A 19318-nucleotide genomic window follows, 5' to 3' on the forward strand; every position below is an offset into this window, starting at 1 on the left:
TGTCGTTTCTAGTACGAGAACAAAAGTTATAATTGATTTTCAAACTAAACACTTATCAAAGGTGGTATATCATAAAAAATAGTGAGACTAGATATAACACTGAATAAGTTAACATTAAAAAAATAAAAATTACAAATTGTATCAATAGGTCAAATTAACACGAAAGAACAACTTGAGAGTACTCACAGTTACTGAAAGCTAGTTAAAAGCCAAAAATAATTAATAACAAAAAATCATGCATCAGAGACTAAAATCAGTTAAAACACATCCCAGGGATTTAGTGTTTTAACGTCATAGACAGTCAAAGAAGACATGACTTGTACAATGCCAAAATAAAAGTATCGACAGGCAGTAGAATAGTTAGTAGTTAACCTGTTAATGAATATGTATAATGTAATAGATGGATATAGAAAATGAACGTGAATGCGTATGTTTACATCCCAAAAAAACCGTTTGAAAAGAATACAAATTTAGTTATGCTTTAATCTGCTGATGTCAAAACCGATATTTGTTCCAAAGTATACTATATTCAAAGATCTAATTACAACATTGGTAAGATAACCTTTACTAATAAGTTGGTTTAAAGGTTCAATGAGTTTTCACGGATCACATAGTGATTTCCGCGTTTTTAGTACAATATTACCGTAAAATTTAGGATGTGAAATACCGTTTTTAATAAGTTTTCTACAGGTACAGCCAAATCTACTAATCAAATCTATGTATCCATGAAAGAATTTAGTAAAAGTTTTAAGCAATTTATGGTAACGAAATCCCTGACTTAATAATTTCCCAGTTATGCATTGATTACTTTTCGTTAAAATCTATGACATCACTACACACACGGGCATAACGAACGAGTTGGGTTATATAAACACCGTATGATGGAGCCATACTAAACATTAGATTCAATACAGTAACTGTCATTAATCAAGTTTATTGGAAATATTTTTTCCTATTTTGACTTGATATATGCATGCCATGACTGAGTGTCTATCATCAGTAACTAATCGGTATTTATATATCCAGCAATACTGACTAATGAACACATCATTAAAATAGTAGTTTTTTTCTCTATGCGAATGCCAATGGTAAAGAATATTAATACGTGTATCCAATTTTGGCACTGAGTTTCATATCAGTGGTGATTCTGATCATCATAAAAACCTTCAAGCGATTGAAGTCAATATGGTCTGACTGTTTGTGTTTTGCTTCATGCATAACACAAACAATGATAACATAAAAAATAAATATAACATCGTGATAACATGTAATACTGATCATATTAAACATGCTCCTTTACTTACCCGCCAGACATAACGTAAAATGCCATATAAAAACCAATTTAGCTAAGTACGACATATTTTTGTTCAAATTATATTTTCTATGTTGACAATTTCCCTGTTTAATTTCCGCCTCTTATCAATGTATATTTAAGACAAGGCGGATCAATATTGAATTTGACGACTGATAATAGTTTCGTTTCCATTACAAAACATCAATTGTGGATCATCTCCTTCCCTTCATTCTTGGTTTCGCTCAGGTTTTGTTCCTGGTTAGTTACCAATTTTTTGTTGTACTCATATGAAGCAAATTCATAAAATCATAAAAACCGATACGATAAAACAGTTTCTCAAATCATGCGACATGTTTTCGCAATATTCAATCGTTAGATATCAGGATAATTGTCTAGTCTTGATTGTTAAATTTTGATTTCGGATCGATTCGCCATGGCGGGTGATGCGTGCATAGCAGAGCAGGCGACGCTTATCCTGTTGACGCACCCGGTCTCGCTGTTTTTGTTATTGTTTATTAGCTAGATTTGTCTGCTTAATCGATATATGAGATTTGAGTTTGCCTGGTGGTAGAAAAACCTAAAGACATAAAAAAAGAGATTGCTTACAGATGAAACTTTGGATTGAGATATTCATTTCTGTATTCATTATTTTTTTAACCCATTTTACATAATTCTTATATTATTTTCGCTTTTTTATTGATTTTCTATTTTCTGTATTCTTTCTTTTTTAGTCAATTATTCTCTTTTTGTTAATCTAATGAAGACCCTCATATCATCTATCCTCATAAACCGAAAGGTATATACAATATGGTCTTCAAGAAAGGTTTATATATTCAAATTGTAAAACTGACTGAAACAAATAATTGAAGGGTAACAACTCCAGAGTCTTTTGACAATTTCAGCTATTTTACCATTTTGTAGAACAAGTTTTTGTCTGTTTAGTTCCTCTCTATCCGCTTAGTTACGGTCCATATACAAAAAACCATTAAAATCGTTATCTAAGGGCAGAATCTCCTGTAATGAGTCGACTGACAATTTAGGTTAGTATAACTTATCAATAGATCTTGTCTTGCAGATGATGTGTGGTTAAAAATTCACTCTTTTTATTATAATTAAAAATAATGGGAAAATCAAAACAAAAGTAAAAATATTGACAGTAAGAACAGCAACTCCTAAAACGAGTTAACTGACGATTAAGGCCATAACGACTTATGGACACATATTGTCTTGCTGATACTGTTATAAGAAGTCGACTGCAGATGTCTACCATGTAATTATTTGTAGAGTTTGTCTTGCTGACTATTTTTGAAATATACAGTTGCCGACTCTCTAATTCATTTTTCAAGATAAAAGGCAAAAAAAAAAAGTGTAAGCATCGTCATTTAAGGGCAATGACTCCAGACTTACACATGTAAGAAGTTGTATGACAATTTTTTAAAAGAGACAAAATGTAGATCTTAACATTCAGAATATTTCGTTCTACCAAACTTTCCTAACATGTAACTGTTTCCAAAATAATATACAATACTTGTATTTTAAAACCCGTGTTCTAGTTTTAGGCAAGGCGGCCATGTAAGTTCGCCAGAATGATCAGAGTTTAGTTTAATTTAGCTCAGTAGTTTCAGAGAAGAAGATTTTTGTAAAAGTTTAGGGGCGACGACGGACAACGGTGGATTTCAACGACAACGACGATGGCAGACGACTGACGCCAAGTTATTGAAAGAGAGTACACTGGCCTTTCAGACCAGTAGAGCTTATAAAAGGAGATTTTATGTCTATACTACTAAAATAACGAGGTCAAATTTGTTAGCCGGCATGATGTAAACACGACGAATCAAATATTTCAACTTTATATATAACTTATATAGGACAATGGTGTTGTTTAGAAACTACACTATTCCAAGCCCTTTTGTTTTCCACATACCTAATATTACCAATAATTAACAAGTTCTGGGTCGAATTTGATACCGATAGTATATATGTCACATGTAGTTTCCGGTTGTAGTTACCTGTTACCTTCTGTAAATCTCTCCTCTACCAGGCGAATCTGGAATTCTTCCAGTAGTTGTTTACTATATCTTTGTTTCACTATTTAACAAGTCTGTTTTCTTCCACCTCAATACCACTATTCATTTTGGTTAATTAGTTAAAAACAATAGATTTAGTTTATAGTAAGTTTATTGTAGTAAGAAAACCAGGACGGGTTCAAACAGAAAAATTCTGAAAACAGACAAAACTGTTCACCTTACAATCAGCATGCTTTATTAGATGACAATACGAATACTGAAGATCCAGGCTAAAAGTAATGCATAGGTACTTTAATTCAGTTACCGACCCGTGATGTCGCGGGTGTGTACTAGTATATATTAATACGATAGAAAAAGAAACTCGACATCACTATCAAGCTCTGTGTTGTGAATTGAATATTATTGTCTTTTAATAACCAAAATAGCTCTATACAACACATTGCCATTTTTGTGATCAGTGTCTCCCCCACTTCCATCACTCGTGATCTCGTGGTAGTAATGGTAAATTAAGTGAACATATAGTTATATAATTTAATTTTAAATGTAACACGTCTTCTGATTGGCTGAAAGTGTTTGGTGTTTTAATAAAATCAGTAGTTTCTGAATTCCAAATGTCCTTGATAGTTTTGATATCGCTTTTTTGAAAAAGAAGGGTATAACAATGGTTTATTTTTGAACAAAATTGAAGACCTCCCAAATATTCTCGTATTTACAGCATCTCTTTTACTTAATGTTGTATCAATATTTTGAAGGAAACCTGACCAAATATTTATAATTTTCTGATAAAATTGTGGTAATTGGTTCATATCTTAACCATGCAAACTTGAACAAAAAAGGTAACATTATATTTTCATCAAATTTCCGTGGCCAGTACTTACGAATTGCGTTCCAACTTTCCAATGGTTCCAGTTCGCAGTAAGCGATATAAAAATTTTATTTGTTTACTTTTTGTGAACATATCTATACTTACAATACCTATCCCCCCTTTTATTTCATGCAAGCAGCAGACATTTCTGTCCGCATGGTTCACTATTCCGTCCCATATAAAATTCCAAATTATATTATTTAGCTCTTTAGTATATTTATCCAAAATTCCCCGTTTTCAATCTCGTAAGAACAGAGAGAAAGCATCATATTTTTAACTATAAGTGTTTTATCTGTAAATGTAAGCTTCCTTCTTTTCCATACGTGTATACAGTGTTTTACTTTTTAAAATTATTTATTATTTTTCTCTATATATCATCGTCATCTATTTTATAACCATGGCACACACCTAATGTTTTAACATTACTTGTGATCCATTTGATTTTATCAAATTCAAGTCTTTTTCTACCATCTCTGTCCTTCGGTCTATGGTGGATAGGTGACCCATTGAAAATCATACAAAATCGCATGGTTATATATAGCACCTAACGGATTATATCACATGAAACAGTAGCTATGATTTGTTTCAATTTCGTTATATTCATAGCACAATTCGATTGATTAATAATACTTAAAAGTAAAATTCTGACGGGTTGAAATGCAAACATAACATGTACATAAGAAACATACAACACATGAAAAAAGTGGTTAACAAGTCAAGTTAATATTAACAATATATATATATATATATATATTGATAATTGACCGATATAGACCTCATTTTCACAACTCCATGGATTGCTTTATATAGCCCACAACATTAGACAAAATATCTTTATGGGATCTAAAATAGTTTGTATTTAAGAGTTTGAGTCAAGCTGGTTAGAGCTTGGATACTGGGTTTTAATTGCATTTTTAGGGGATTTTTAATAGTACTGCTGATCTGGAAATGATGGAAAAAGTGTTCCTCATCATCTTAAATGTTACAAACTTTACACACTCTATGCTCTTTTGGAATTTTCTTATATCGACCTATTTCAATTTCCAAGTTATGGTTATAGAAAAATATTGATTAAAAAAAAATTGTAGAATGAAAAATCAAAATATTTGTTTTATTATTATTAACATTCAAATGCCATGTGAAGCAATACTTTTTCAGTTTGATCAAAGCAGACTGTAAACCATTTTGTGATTCTGATATTAGATAAAAGATCATCAGCAAAGCTAAGACTACTATATGATGTTTCGTCTAAGAATATAGGATAACACGTCCCATCAAAAATTGAATGGAGATCATTAATAAAGGAATTAAACAATGTGGGGCTCAAACTATCCCCTTCTTTGACCCCTTTATCTATTTTAAGAAAAGAACGTTTATTATCTATTTTTACTAAAGATTCAAAAAACTTATATATATCATTAATAGAGTAATGCTTTACGTAAAGTGGCAGAGATTTCATGCATATTTAGAGCGAAAACAAATAATAATATTTACAAGTTCAGATCGACATCGATTTTCATTTTTTTCGGCTTGACACGACACTACCTTCCGCATCCTAGAGAAGAACATGCTAATTGTGAACGTTTAAGTTTCCCATTTTCTCCTTTATACATTTTATTAAATTTACTTCTTTCGTACATCTCACATGTCCGCTATCGGTCATCTAATATAATAATTGGGTTTGTTCAATTCTTTAGTTTGACAATTGCTACTTACCGAAACAAATATTGATTGATTGATTGTTGGTTGCTTTACATACAGTGGCAAACATTTCATGTATTTTATATTTAATAATTTATACAAAAGCAGGTGCTGCTATAGATGTCGACTGGGATGAAGTGCGAAAAATTTAGAATGCCACTGGAAAATTAGAGTATATTTGATAGATATAAAAATGTAGCATTGCAACAGGTCACCTATAGACCCGTAAAAGAGTTGTTACAAATGTACTTTAACGTGCAAAGAGCCTGGCATTCTCTCTACACTACACAAGGCATTGGATTTTACGGCCAACGTAGCTGCACAATTTATACATCCCGCACACCCAAACGGACGTCCCCTTTGGCAAGGGTTTTACTGCCGGTCGGAAGAATACCAAGGAAAGACCATATCTCTATATCCAAGTCAACCATTGGAATGCGAAAAAAAAATGAGGAAAATACCTGGTGGTCTTTATAGAAACCGTTAACGGAGGAAAATTGACACGGTCCTCTCGTACTAGTAGCAGCCACTGTGTTGTTCATTGCAAAATGATAAGTCTCGATTGGTGATGTCAGAATCGAGTAAACGCAGACAAAATTGTGGTTACATTAAAAGAGAGATATTCCACAATTATCAACCAAATCATTTTTAATCCCATGTATCATACCATTAAGAAATTATATTTGATTACTGTCAAGCGCTGATAAAAAACCCAGAAGTTGCTAAACTGATGACACTAGCACTAGTTTCTTTAGTTCATGTTAAAAAAAGTCAAAAGTTGATTATAATTGATAAAACATAATTTACATCACTCAAACCAAATATTGGATGACATTCCCCGTGACATTTGATATTGAGACTATATTATAAACCTGGGTACCCTATTTTTCTTTTTTTGGGGGGGATAGGAGAGTTTTCAAGGACGGAATATTTATTTCAACCTTATGCTATAGAGATTTAAATATAAATATGTTTCGAAACATTGTTTCACATTTTGTTCAAAATATATCCTGTATTATATTGGACAGAATATTAACCTGGCCTACAAATTTATTTTCGAAATCTTCTCCTCTACTCCCACAAATCACTTCTCGTCCCCTAATGTCTTTTAATTTACATATGGTCATAAACGGAGTTTTCGTCTTTATCAACAACATGTACATGCTTTGCTGTGACGTATGTTGAATCGGATTGCACACGAAAACCTAAAGAAGTGTCGTAAATATTGTTTGATTTTTTTCTTGAATTAAAACTGCCTGTCCTATTATTGTTTAGTCCATAGTCCCGTAGGACAGTGGTATTGACTGCGACAGAAATACCACTGTCCTGTGGGCAGTCCATATATCACGATAATGACCAGTTTTTCAATAACTATTATTTACGAGGTCATTATCGCTGTCGCAGTCAATACCACTGTCCTACGGGCAGTCCATGTATCACAATAATGACGAGTTTTTCAATACCTACTATGTTTTATTTCATTGAGGAACCATGTTTTTAAAAATTCTCCTAAATTCAAATTGTTCAAAAGCAAACTCGAGTTATTGTACGATTTCTATAGGAAAGAGTGAAGATCCGTCATAGTGATAACTATAAGTTACTGCCATTCATTTAAGTGCAATTTTTCAGTATATGAATACAATGGTCAAGCAGAATCAAGAAACTGAAAGACGGAAATGAAAGGATAATAGCAATCCTTATAACAGCAACTAAGGATATCTGTCTTATCAATTCGTATATGCCAACACATAATTCTGACTATCTTTCAGAATATACAGAATGCTTGGACATTATATATGATATAATACAGAAATACGAAAATACGCACAAATTGTACTAGCTGGAGATTTAAATGGAACATTACAAACATCAAGAACTATCAAACATGACAAAATGCTCAGGAATTTTGCCAAGAACATGAATCTGACAACTGGAGTCGAATTAGTAAACACTCACACATTCTTCCATCATGCAGACAACTCCTCATCCCAAATTGATTACATACTGGTTCAAGATGAAAATTTGGTACAGGACTATACAATAGAGGAAAAATCTTATGCAAACACCTCGGTACACACAATTGTTAAAATGGAAATAGCCTCTCAAATGACAAAAATCAGAAAATCAAACCAACAGAACAAAAAATCAAAGTACAAAATGCAATGGGATCAAATTGACAAAAAGAGTTATAATAGTATCATTCAAAACAGTATAAGCTCCATAGAGAATGAAAAACATGTAAACATACAGTTAGACATGTTAATGGAAGCAAATGACTACTGCAGGGAAAAAAACAATTCCAACTAAATTGTTGCAAACAAAAGGTCCAAAATGGAAAGCCTCTGCTGACGTTCTTACAATTTTAAAAGCATGTAAAGAGATATACAAGAAATGGCAGAGTGTTGGAAAAACAACAGATCATGTCTTAGCAATTGAACTAAAGAATGCAAAAAGAAGTTAAGAAGCAAACTTAGAGCAGAGCAAGCATTGGACAGACACAAACTATATCAGCAAATAATAGACAATCCCAACACACAGCTATTTTATAGGCTGATAAACAGAGGTAGAAATAACAATCGAACAACAACAAATTGCCTTAAAATCAATGGTGAATACATGTTCCTATCAGAAGAGCAAAGAAAAGGTTTTGCACAGAACTATATATATGAAGACCTAAGTATACCAAAAGAAGAACAGTACGACTGTAACTATTTGAATTTATGCAAAATTAGACAAAGCTGCATACAAGAGGCCTTACAGGAATGTACAGATATTCCAGAATTGTTTACAGAATCTGAGATAGAGAAAGCAATATATTGTCTTAACACCAAAAAAAGTCCTGATGAATATGGAATCACAGCAGAACATTTAAAAAATGCAAAAGAAATTGTAACACCAGCTTTAAAATCAATATTTAACAACATCTTATTATATAGGAAAGTTCCAACCTCATTCAAATCCGGAATACTCACTCCAGTGCTTAAAAAAAATAAAGATTCCACTGAATTAGGCAATTATAGAGGCATAACAGTTACACCAGTTACAGGAAAAACATTTGAGTACTCATTCCTAACCAAGCTGAATTTAGAATCAAAAACAGACCTCCAGTTTGGCTTTACAAAAGGTCTGTCACCAATAATGGCCAGTCTAATTATATCAGAAGCCAGATATGAGGAAAAAAAAAGGATCCGAAAATGTATTTATTAATATTTTGGACGTATAATATGCATTTGATCTAGTTCATCATTACATTCTGATGGACAAGATACTGAATCAGGATATACATCCAGTATATCGGAAGATACATACAGAACTCTATAATGACCTGACATCAAAAGTGAAATGGCTGGACGGTATCAGTACCCAATTCAACATCAAACAAGGTGTGAGACAAGGATGAATATTATCCACTCATCTTTACAAAGTTTTTGTCCAGGATTTACTTGTAGAATTAGAAGAAAATGCTCTAGGATATCACCTAGGAAATATATATGCAGGCACCCCAACATGTGCTGATGACATAGCATTTATCTCTAACAATGAAAATGAGCTTCAGATAGTGCTAAACGTACTGAGCAGATATGCCAATAAACATCATTATACTATACATCCAATGAAAACACAAATTATTGATTGCTCAAAGACAAAAAACGACTACAAATGGAATTTAAGTGGAAATGAAATAAATACTGCTGAATCAGGTGTACATCTAGGTATTATAAGAGCTGAAAAGAATGAATGCCAAATAAATATACAAGAAAGAATACAAATTGCGGGAAGGACGAAATATGCACTAATGGGGTCAGGAGTCCATGGAAAAAATGTTCTGGATCCTCCAACATCATACAATATCTATAAAGCATATGATGTTCCAAGGCTTATATATGGACTCTAAGTATTACCCATGACAAAGGCAAATATTGAGCAACTTGAAAAATTTCACAGGAAAAATCTCCGGCATATACAATCCCTACCAGAAAGAACATCTAATGCAGCAGTCTTACTATTAATAGGAGCCTTGCCGATAGAAGCAGAAATACACAAACGATGTCTATCACTCCTTTTATCTTTGTTAAACTGTGGAAATGATAAAATACATCAAATATTAACCAGACAAGTACCTACAAATTTTGACAACAATAAGAGCTTTTTTACAAGAATAATGGATATACTAGAAATGTATGGGCTGCCAAGCATCACTCAATTACAAAAGAACACACCAAAGAAAGAGCATTGGAAAAACACTATCAAGATAAAAGTGGATAAATTTTGGAATGAAAAGACCCTAGCTGATGTAGAAAACAAATCAAGTCTAAAATTCCTTAATACAAGCAATCTAGAACCAAACAAACCACAGCATGTCTGGAATGTCAAACAACTCCCACGATTCGAACTACGAAAGGCAATCATAAAAGCAAGAGTAATGACTGGGACATATATACTGCAAGCGGATAAATACAAATTCACACATTACAATGTGGAAGCAACTTGTCAATTTTGTTGCAGTGGTAATGAGGATGTGTTACATTTCCTAACAACCTGTCCAATACTAAGTACAACAAGAGAAAAGTACTTCTCACAAATAAGAGAAACCTATGAGAGTACTACAGAAAAGTGAAACAATGTCTTTAAAAACAAGACAGCAATTTCTCAGTTGATAGTAGACTGTACAAAATATAAAGAAGTGCTCAACAACTCTAATAAATTAGTGAACATTATTGAGAACAAAACAAGAAACTTGATTTTTCAACTACATATGGACAGATTGAAAATTCTGGAAAAAATAATGAATAAGAATAGACAGAAGGATATGTATATGAATAATTCCATAACAAACAGTATTCATAGCTCAGGACAACATGAGGAATATTTCAGTCAATAGAATATAATGCCTTAATATAATACATATATACATTAGAATACATAGCCCGGCACCGAGTCTGAAATATGAAATATAAAGTATATAAGCATAAAATATAATGTACATAATGTGCAAACAAAGAAAATAAAAAAGAAAAGAACCAAAATTCAGTACATATATTCTAAAAGCTATTTTAATCTCATTTAAAACTCACTATTGATGCCAAATTATCTTAAAATTAATGCTATAATTAAATAAAGTGAATATAAAATCTTATTAGACAAAAGGAAAGAGATCAAAAATCCTCACAGGTAACATCCAAAACCACCTTAGTTTAAAAGAAATAAATAAATTATTTTATTTCATTTTATTATTTTAAAGTGTACTATTTTACTCCAATAAGTTCAATATAAATGTAAGATTCACCAAATCCATTATGTATTTTACATTATTATGAAATCGCAACTCTTAATATATTATAGCAGATTAAAATCCTGTTTTTTTTTTATCAAATCTGATCATATTTTACTTAATATTATCTTTTATCAATAGCTGGTTACTTTTATTCTAGACTTTATATAAAACAATAATAATTGATTTTAACATATACATGAGTTGAGATAGTTCTAAAAATAAAACCCAAGTCCCTGTATATATGCCATGTAAAAAACAAAACTTTGTTTCTTTTATATGCATGTGATGTACATATTTACAATGTGATTAAAATTTAATAAGGCATTAAGGGTATATACTCCATTTGGAGGTGCTCCTACTTAAAGGAGGCTAATACACAGAAGAAAAAGAATACAAAATAAAGTTTTCTATAATTTTATAATTCTTGTTGCTGAGTAGTTTGTCTCTATTAGCATCGGAAATTACGGCAAAACGATCATTTGAGTTGTCTTTAGCAGACATGCCTTCCAGTTCAGCCATGTGTTTCAAAGGTCTGAATCGCGATTGCGTTTTATTAAAGGAACATCACTCTAAACAGAGAAACCACGCCCCACTGGTCATTAACATGTAAAAGCCCGTTAACGACCGGTTTTCTAGTCCGTTTTTTTCTGTTAAAGACCGATGGATTTTTTTACTAAACAATAAAGAATGTCATGTTGCCCCTTGCTATCCAAAAAAAAAAGAGAAGCTAATTCTTAACCGATATGAAATGACACCTAGGAAAACAAAACATGTGGTATTCATCAACTAACAAACTTATAATTGGAGTGACAAATTTATTTGAAAATTTTTTGTTTTCTAAGTGGTGTGGCTGATAATCAGCCCTATTAAATCCAACAACAAATTAATGCGATTTCTTGGACATAGATGTAGGACTGTATTAGTTGTCTTCAACTTGTATGGTCATGATGTGACAATATTAAAATTACATCCTTGACGTGTATTTTGTTCAAAAAGTTGAAAATAAAGAATACTAACTTGAATCGACAAACAACAAGTAGGACAACAATAACTACAATTACAAATGCCGTTACTACTAGACCAACAAATAATCCTGAAAATTGAGAAATAGAAAGGGAGAATAACATTTAATGCAGAACATTCGTTGATAGGCAACATAAATTTATAACGACTTTTGTAATACAAACCCTAAAATTTAAAGCAGCATATTTGTTATCGCTCGAACTATACCAAAACCTACCAGATACCACCAAGGTCCCCAAACAGAATTCATATTAAGTTATTTTAGTAAAACGTCAAAATACCGACAAAACAAAAATAAATCTAGTAGACGTTTTAGTCAGTTCTATTTATATGAACAATTATACTGAAAGGTAATTAAAATTTAGTTCATAGAAAAGATTGTTTATTACAATGAAATTTATTAAATGAACCACCAAGTTTCCGTGAAAGATTTTTGAAAATGAAAAACCCATAAAAAATATATATAGTAGTTGATATGATAGTTTGCTTAACGTCTGGTGGTAAATATTTCGTGCATATTAAGGACGACAACAAATTTACAAATAATAGAATTTATAAGTGTTGATAATTTGTGTTATCATTTATTAAACTTACACATTTTGCGGAATGTGAAACTGGAGATATTTTGTGTTGAGGCGATTTGTAATTTTGAGCGCGTTTGAGCGTAATTGATCGTTTGGGGAGGGGACGGACACGTTTGAGAGTATCAAATATATTTTGTCAACTCATCTCCTAAATTATGTATTATCAATATGCATTAACAATTCGACTTTAAGGACACATTTGAGCACAATTCGAAATATATAAAAGATTCACGTTCAAGATATGATGTCTGTAATATTCCAGATCGAAGTATTCATAAATGTATTTACAAATTGAAATAAGTTGACGATTGAATCTACGTACGTTGCAATTGGTCTTCTGGTGTAGTTGTCTAATTTGCAATCATACCACATCGCCTAACAATTATATACTTTACACAAATCTTTTTGGAGGAATTTCATATTTTCGATCTACTTGGATAATAAAGAAACGATTATACAAATGGTTTATATGCTGGTCTTCATATGATGAAGAAATAATCTTTCGATCAGTTTAATTGAGGTCTGGAGTTGACATGTCAGTAACTATAAGTAGTCCTTTGTTGATTTATGTTGATCATTCTCCTTTTGCTTAGTTTCTTCTATTACCTATTCTAACATCATACCCGGTCTTCTTTTAAACTGAGCTTTACTGTGCATATTGCTGTGTGTTTATTTAAACCTCATTGACTAGAGTAAAAGGGGAAGTTTAAAATCTTACAAAACATGTTTCGGAACCTCTAGCCTTTGTTAGTCTTGTGTGCTTTTTTTTTCTTGAATTTTGGTTCTTTTATATTTTTCGGAGTTTAGTGTGGCGTCCATTTCGCTGTACTAGTATACATTATTGTTAAGACACTCATTGGTTGCCTTGGCCTGTGTTCTCTCTTTTGTCGTGTTGTTGTCTCTTTGACACATTCCCATTTTCGATAGTCTATTTCATGTTGTAATTTGCAATTTTTATTTTAAACTGAATATTTCGTCATACAATTGTAAACATTTATTTTGTTGGCTTACCTGTCTTGTTAAGATAGAATACAATCATAAAAAAATGATATAAAAGAGTTTTAAATTTAGATTTGCAGAACATTTTTCATACATTTATTGTATTAAGAAAAATATTAGCATTTAACCTTTGCATAAAAACATACCTATTGGAGAATTATCATTTACATTTTGATCAGATCTACTCTAACATCGTTAGGTTGATTTTCTAGGCACTTTATATATATATATATATATATATATAAGTCTGAAAATTACGCCCAACAGTGTTAGAATTAGACTTTTATGCTGACAAATTTTTGTCCCTCAACGGGATTCGAACTCACACCTTTGATACACTACAGCACCAATCGCTTAGCCTCATGTCCAGCGCTCTAGACCACACGACCACATCCGCTATATTAAAATATAACTTCAATAGTCGTAGTGTTACCTTGTCACGTAAGGCGAATCTAGAGATAGACATAAGACATGTGTTTTAAGCGTGTGAAGATGTTATATTATTATATAATACACAATGTATTTGTTATTTGTCAGCAATCTAACTCAACAATTTTTATATACCGTATGGGATAATGATTCAATTCATTATACAGTCACTAGAAATAAGTATATCATACAAACAAGTCTAAGCAAGTGACAACCATACAATATATATGCCCACTGGATCTCAGTGTGTTTGAGACGCAGGGTTAATACAAATATTTATATAAGTCTGAAAATTACGCCCAACAGTGTTAGAATTAGACTTTTATGCTGACAAATTTTTGTCCCTCAACGGGATTCGAACTCACACCTTTGATACACTACAGCACCAATCGCTTAGCCTCATGTCCAGCGCTCTAGACCACACGACCACATCCGCTATATTAAAATATAACTTCAATAGTCGTAGTGTTACCTTGTCACGTAAGGCGAATCTAGAGATAGACATAAGACATGTGTTTTAAGCGTGTGAAGATGTTATATTATTATATAATACACAATGTATTTGTTATTTGTCAGCAATCTAACTCAACAATTTTTATATACCGTATGGGATAATGATTCAATTCATTATACAGTCACTAGAAATAAGTATATCATACAAACAAGTCTAAGCAAGTGACAACCATACAATATATATGCCCACTGGATCTCAGTGTGTTTGAGACGCAGGGTTAATACAAATATTTATATAAGTCTGAAAATTACGCCCAACAGTGTTAGAATTAGACTTTTATGCTGACAAATTTTTGTCCCTCAACGGGATTCGAACTCACACCTTTGATACACTACAGCACCAATCGCTTAGCCTCATGTCCAGCGCTCTAGACCACACGACCACATCCGCTATATTAAAATATAACTTCAATAGTCGTAGTGTTACCTTGTCACGTAAGGCGAATCTAGAGATAGACATAAGACATGTGTTTTAAGCGTGTGAAGATGTTATATTATTATATAATACACAATGTATTTGTTATTTGTCAGCAATCTAACTCAACAATTTTTATATACCGTATGGGATAATGATTCAATTCATTATACAGTCACTAGAAATAAGTATATCATACAAACAAGTCTAAGCAAGTGACAACCATACAATATATATGCCCACTGGATCTCAGTGTGTTTGAGACGCAGGGTTAATACAAATATTTATATAAGTCTGAAAATTACGCCCAACAGTGTTAGAATTAGACTTTTATGCTGACAAATTTTTGTCCCTCAACGGGATTCGAACTCACACCTTTGATACACTACAGCACCAATCGCTTAGCCTCATGTCCAGCGCTCTAGACCACACGACCACATCCGCTATATTAAAATATAACTTCAATAGTCGTAGTGTTACCTTGTCACGTAAGGCGAATCTAGAGATAGACATAAGACATGTGTTTTAAGCGTGTGAAGATGTTATATTATTATATAATACACAATGTATTTGTTATTTGTCAGCAATCTAACTCAACAATTTTTATATACCGTATGGGATAATGATTCAATTCATTATACAGTCACTAGAAATAAGTATATCATACAAACAAGTCTAAGCAAGTGACAACCATACAATATATATGCCAACTGGATCTCAGTGTGTTTGAGACGCAGGGTTAATACAAATATTTATATAAGTCTGAAAATTACGCCCAACAGTGATTCGAACTCACACCTTTGATACACTACAGCACCAATCGCTTAGCCTCATGTCCAGCGCTCTAGACCACACGACCACATCCGCTATATTAAAATATACAAAAGACAATAGAGATTTTATATCTAACGGGATTCGAACTCACACCTTTGATACACTACAGCACCAATCGCTTAGCCTCATGTCCAGCGCTCTAGACCACACGACCACATCCGCTATATTAAAATATACATACACACATAACTACTCTAAATATCAGCACAACAAAGTTAAATCTGCAAATTTGCGGGAGCAATATATATATAAATATATTAGATACGATTTATTTGCTTGCAAATATTTTTAAATGGGAATAAAGAAATAATATTTCACTTTTAGCAATCAGTTTGGTTTAGTTTTGTCAAAATTATCAGCTAAAAAGCATCTGTGATGTATTATTGACTTGAAAATCAATAATTCAATTCATTTAGATCCGTATTCATGCAACTTTTAGTTTGCGCATCTATTCTGCCTGTGGTAGTCAGTATGTTCATTCATTGAAAATAATAGTATGTCAACACTGAAAAGTGAAACTAGGGAGACACTATGAATAACTATACATACACGTAAAACAATTATTTGAATATACTGTTGACCTATAACATGAAATCAAACAGGTCTAGAAAAATCCGATTGCATGTGCTCGCTATCTATCAATATTTATATTTATGTTTATATCGGGTTAGATGATCGTCGGCAGTATTCGAGATCATCTCGATGGATAATAAGATGGCTTCTGTTCTAAAATTCGCACGAAATGCCAATACATTAAAGCAAGCCCTTGCCGTGATATTTGTTTCTTTTGGACTTTTTGCAATTTGGATAAACAGTATGTTATAAAGTAAATATTAGAATATTGCAACAACAAATATAACGAAATTGTTCAGAGTTAATATGAAGGTTATCGTTATAGCAGGGAAGCATTCTGCCACCTTCATTGCAGTAAATGTATATCAGGTGTTAGTGGTCATAGCTCTCTTCTGTCAATCAACCACAGAGTTTTGGTTTGATATCCGAAACATTTCCTTTATTGCGATAACCCCTGATGGTTCACGCATATATATTGGTTGATGTTGTAGTCTTTCGGAATACCGGAAGTCTCTATTGTCTTTTCGGAATACATCTGCTCTTTTCTATGGTCAACTGCATAATAGGTAATTAATTGATCTAATAAATATTCATTAGCGTTTTGCAGTACTATAGAAATAAGTGTTTATCGAGATTGATTGATATCCTACATAAGTAGTTAATTAGTTAGAGATGCATGTGTGAAGTTTTCTGGAACACAAGCTGTGTTCACATTGGAGATGAAATTTTAGGCGAAAAAAAGTTACCGTCAATGGAGAGGGCGTTGTTAGGATTTTAAAACCTAGCCATTTTATCAAACTTTAGATAGAGCGCATAGATATAGGAAGATGTGGTATGAGTGCCAATGAGACAACTCTCCATCTAAGTTACAATTTATAAAAGTAAACCATTATAGCGCAGTCCATTTAAGCAGCTATTAAAATTCGACGTCCAGAACAGATATGCGTATATAAAAAAAATTAATATCTATAATTACACTTCTGTAAATCAAAATTACATTGGTTGAATTACTTTTACCTAATGGAGTAACCATAATCGTTTCAAGAGGAATGAATTGCGAAAAAATATATATTCTTAACCGTCATCAAAGTAGAAACAAAAACAGAATAAAGTACTGCCAAGAAATTCATACGGTTGCCTATAATTGCTTACATCCTCTTCATTTGAACTCTGGTCGATCGTTGTCTCATTGACAATCCTACCACATCTCCTTTAATCCTATAAAAACAATACCAGTTAACCCTGGAAATTTAGACGAAATTTGAAAGGCACCTTTTGGGTGCGTTAAATCAGAGACATCTCTGTTTAATTGGAAGTATTATGTTATATCGAAACAGTTGATTAATGAATATGCGTTTGAGTCCTTAAAATCATTCTTTAGATATAAAACGATTCACGGATATTGAGTGATATTCTTTGGCGTGAGGCGATGACTTTCTATTTATTTAAAACTTATTGTCATGGCAATAAAAAAATGAGGTTTGATATATTCCTCGATGTTTCGCATCAAAGCTATCGTGAATTACTACCGGTATATTGTTTGCGAGGAAATATTAGCAATTGTATAAGTACTAATAATACCAGGAAGATACATATTATTTAGTTATGAGTATTTTATCAAACTAGAGATCTGGGTTTTTTTTTGGAAAATGTGTGAGTTTTCTAAGGGACACCTGTGTCAACTACACTCTTCAAAAAATATCTGAATATGGCAAAGTCAATTCTTTTGTTTTGGTACATGTATGTGAATCCCCCCGTAATAAATCAAATCAAAAGTAAAAGTAGCAGATGCACAACTTCGTGTCCCATCAGTAGGAAAAAACATTGAAAATTTCTGGGAATTCCGTACATTCAGTTTCAAGGATATCCGTTTTAACGGACAGGCGATTGCAAAAACAGCATTTTTTAACTGGACATTAACTTTACTGCATTGTCCCAGTTTTTCCTGCTTCCTTCTGTCTATCACACAACTGAATAAAAGCAACAAAACAACAGCTTCATTTTAGTTTTGCGTATTTACAAAAGGACAAGCTAGAAATGAAAAATTGAGATTCGTTTGAACAATTTTTGGGAGAGGTTTCAAACTCTTTTACTCCTAAAAGCTTGGTTCGGTTTTTTTGTCTGTGGTATGCATCAATTGAGATCAAACATATCTTGAATATGATAGCAACTGACCGAACCGTATAAACCAGTTTGATTGATTGTCCAAAACGGCTTTAGTTCGGGATTATCAAATAAGGCCAAATCTAATAATTATTCAACATTGATTCAACATAGAAATTAAACATTGATTCAATGTTTAATCAATGTAGTGTGCCTGCTGAGTAACTTTTAAATGCTATATTGAAATATTTGACCAGTGCTTGGATGGTTACGACTTCCGTCCTTTGTCCTCGATTGTGTCATCACCAGAATGCTACTTGACTACTGATTTGTTTTTTGCCACTGTACATTGACGGCTACAAATAGTGGAGCAGAGACTACTAACCCTTCTGGAGCATCTGAGTTTACCAACGGTATTTGGTGGAATTAATTCATGTAGCCTAATCTTTCAGTTTTCTGTGTAGTGCATTGTAGACTATTGTATGTCTTTTGGTCTTTCTTTTTGATTATCGTTTTGTATCGATTTTTTGTCACTCAAAATGATAGTTTTAAATGCTCCCTTGATATCTTCCACCATTTTGCACTCAAAAAGAATGGCATTATTGATAAATTTTTTTTTTTTATGTAAATTAAACCTATTAAAAAATTCAGTAAGCTGTATTTTTTTTCAAAATTCAAAAGCT

Source organism: Mytilus californianus, unplaced genomic scaffold (assembly GCF_021869535.1).
Source record: "Mytilus californianus isolate M0D057914Y unplaced genomic scaffold, xbMytCali1.0.p SCAF_10, whole genome shotgun sequence".
Lineage (NCBI taxonomy): Eukaryota > Metazoa > Mollusca > Bivalvia > Mytilida > Mytilidae > Mytilus > Mytilus californianus.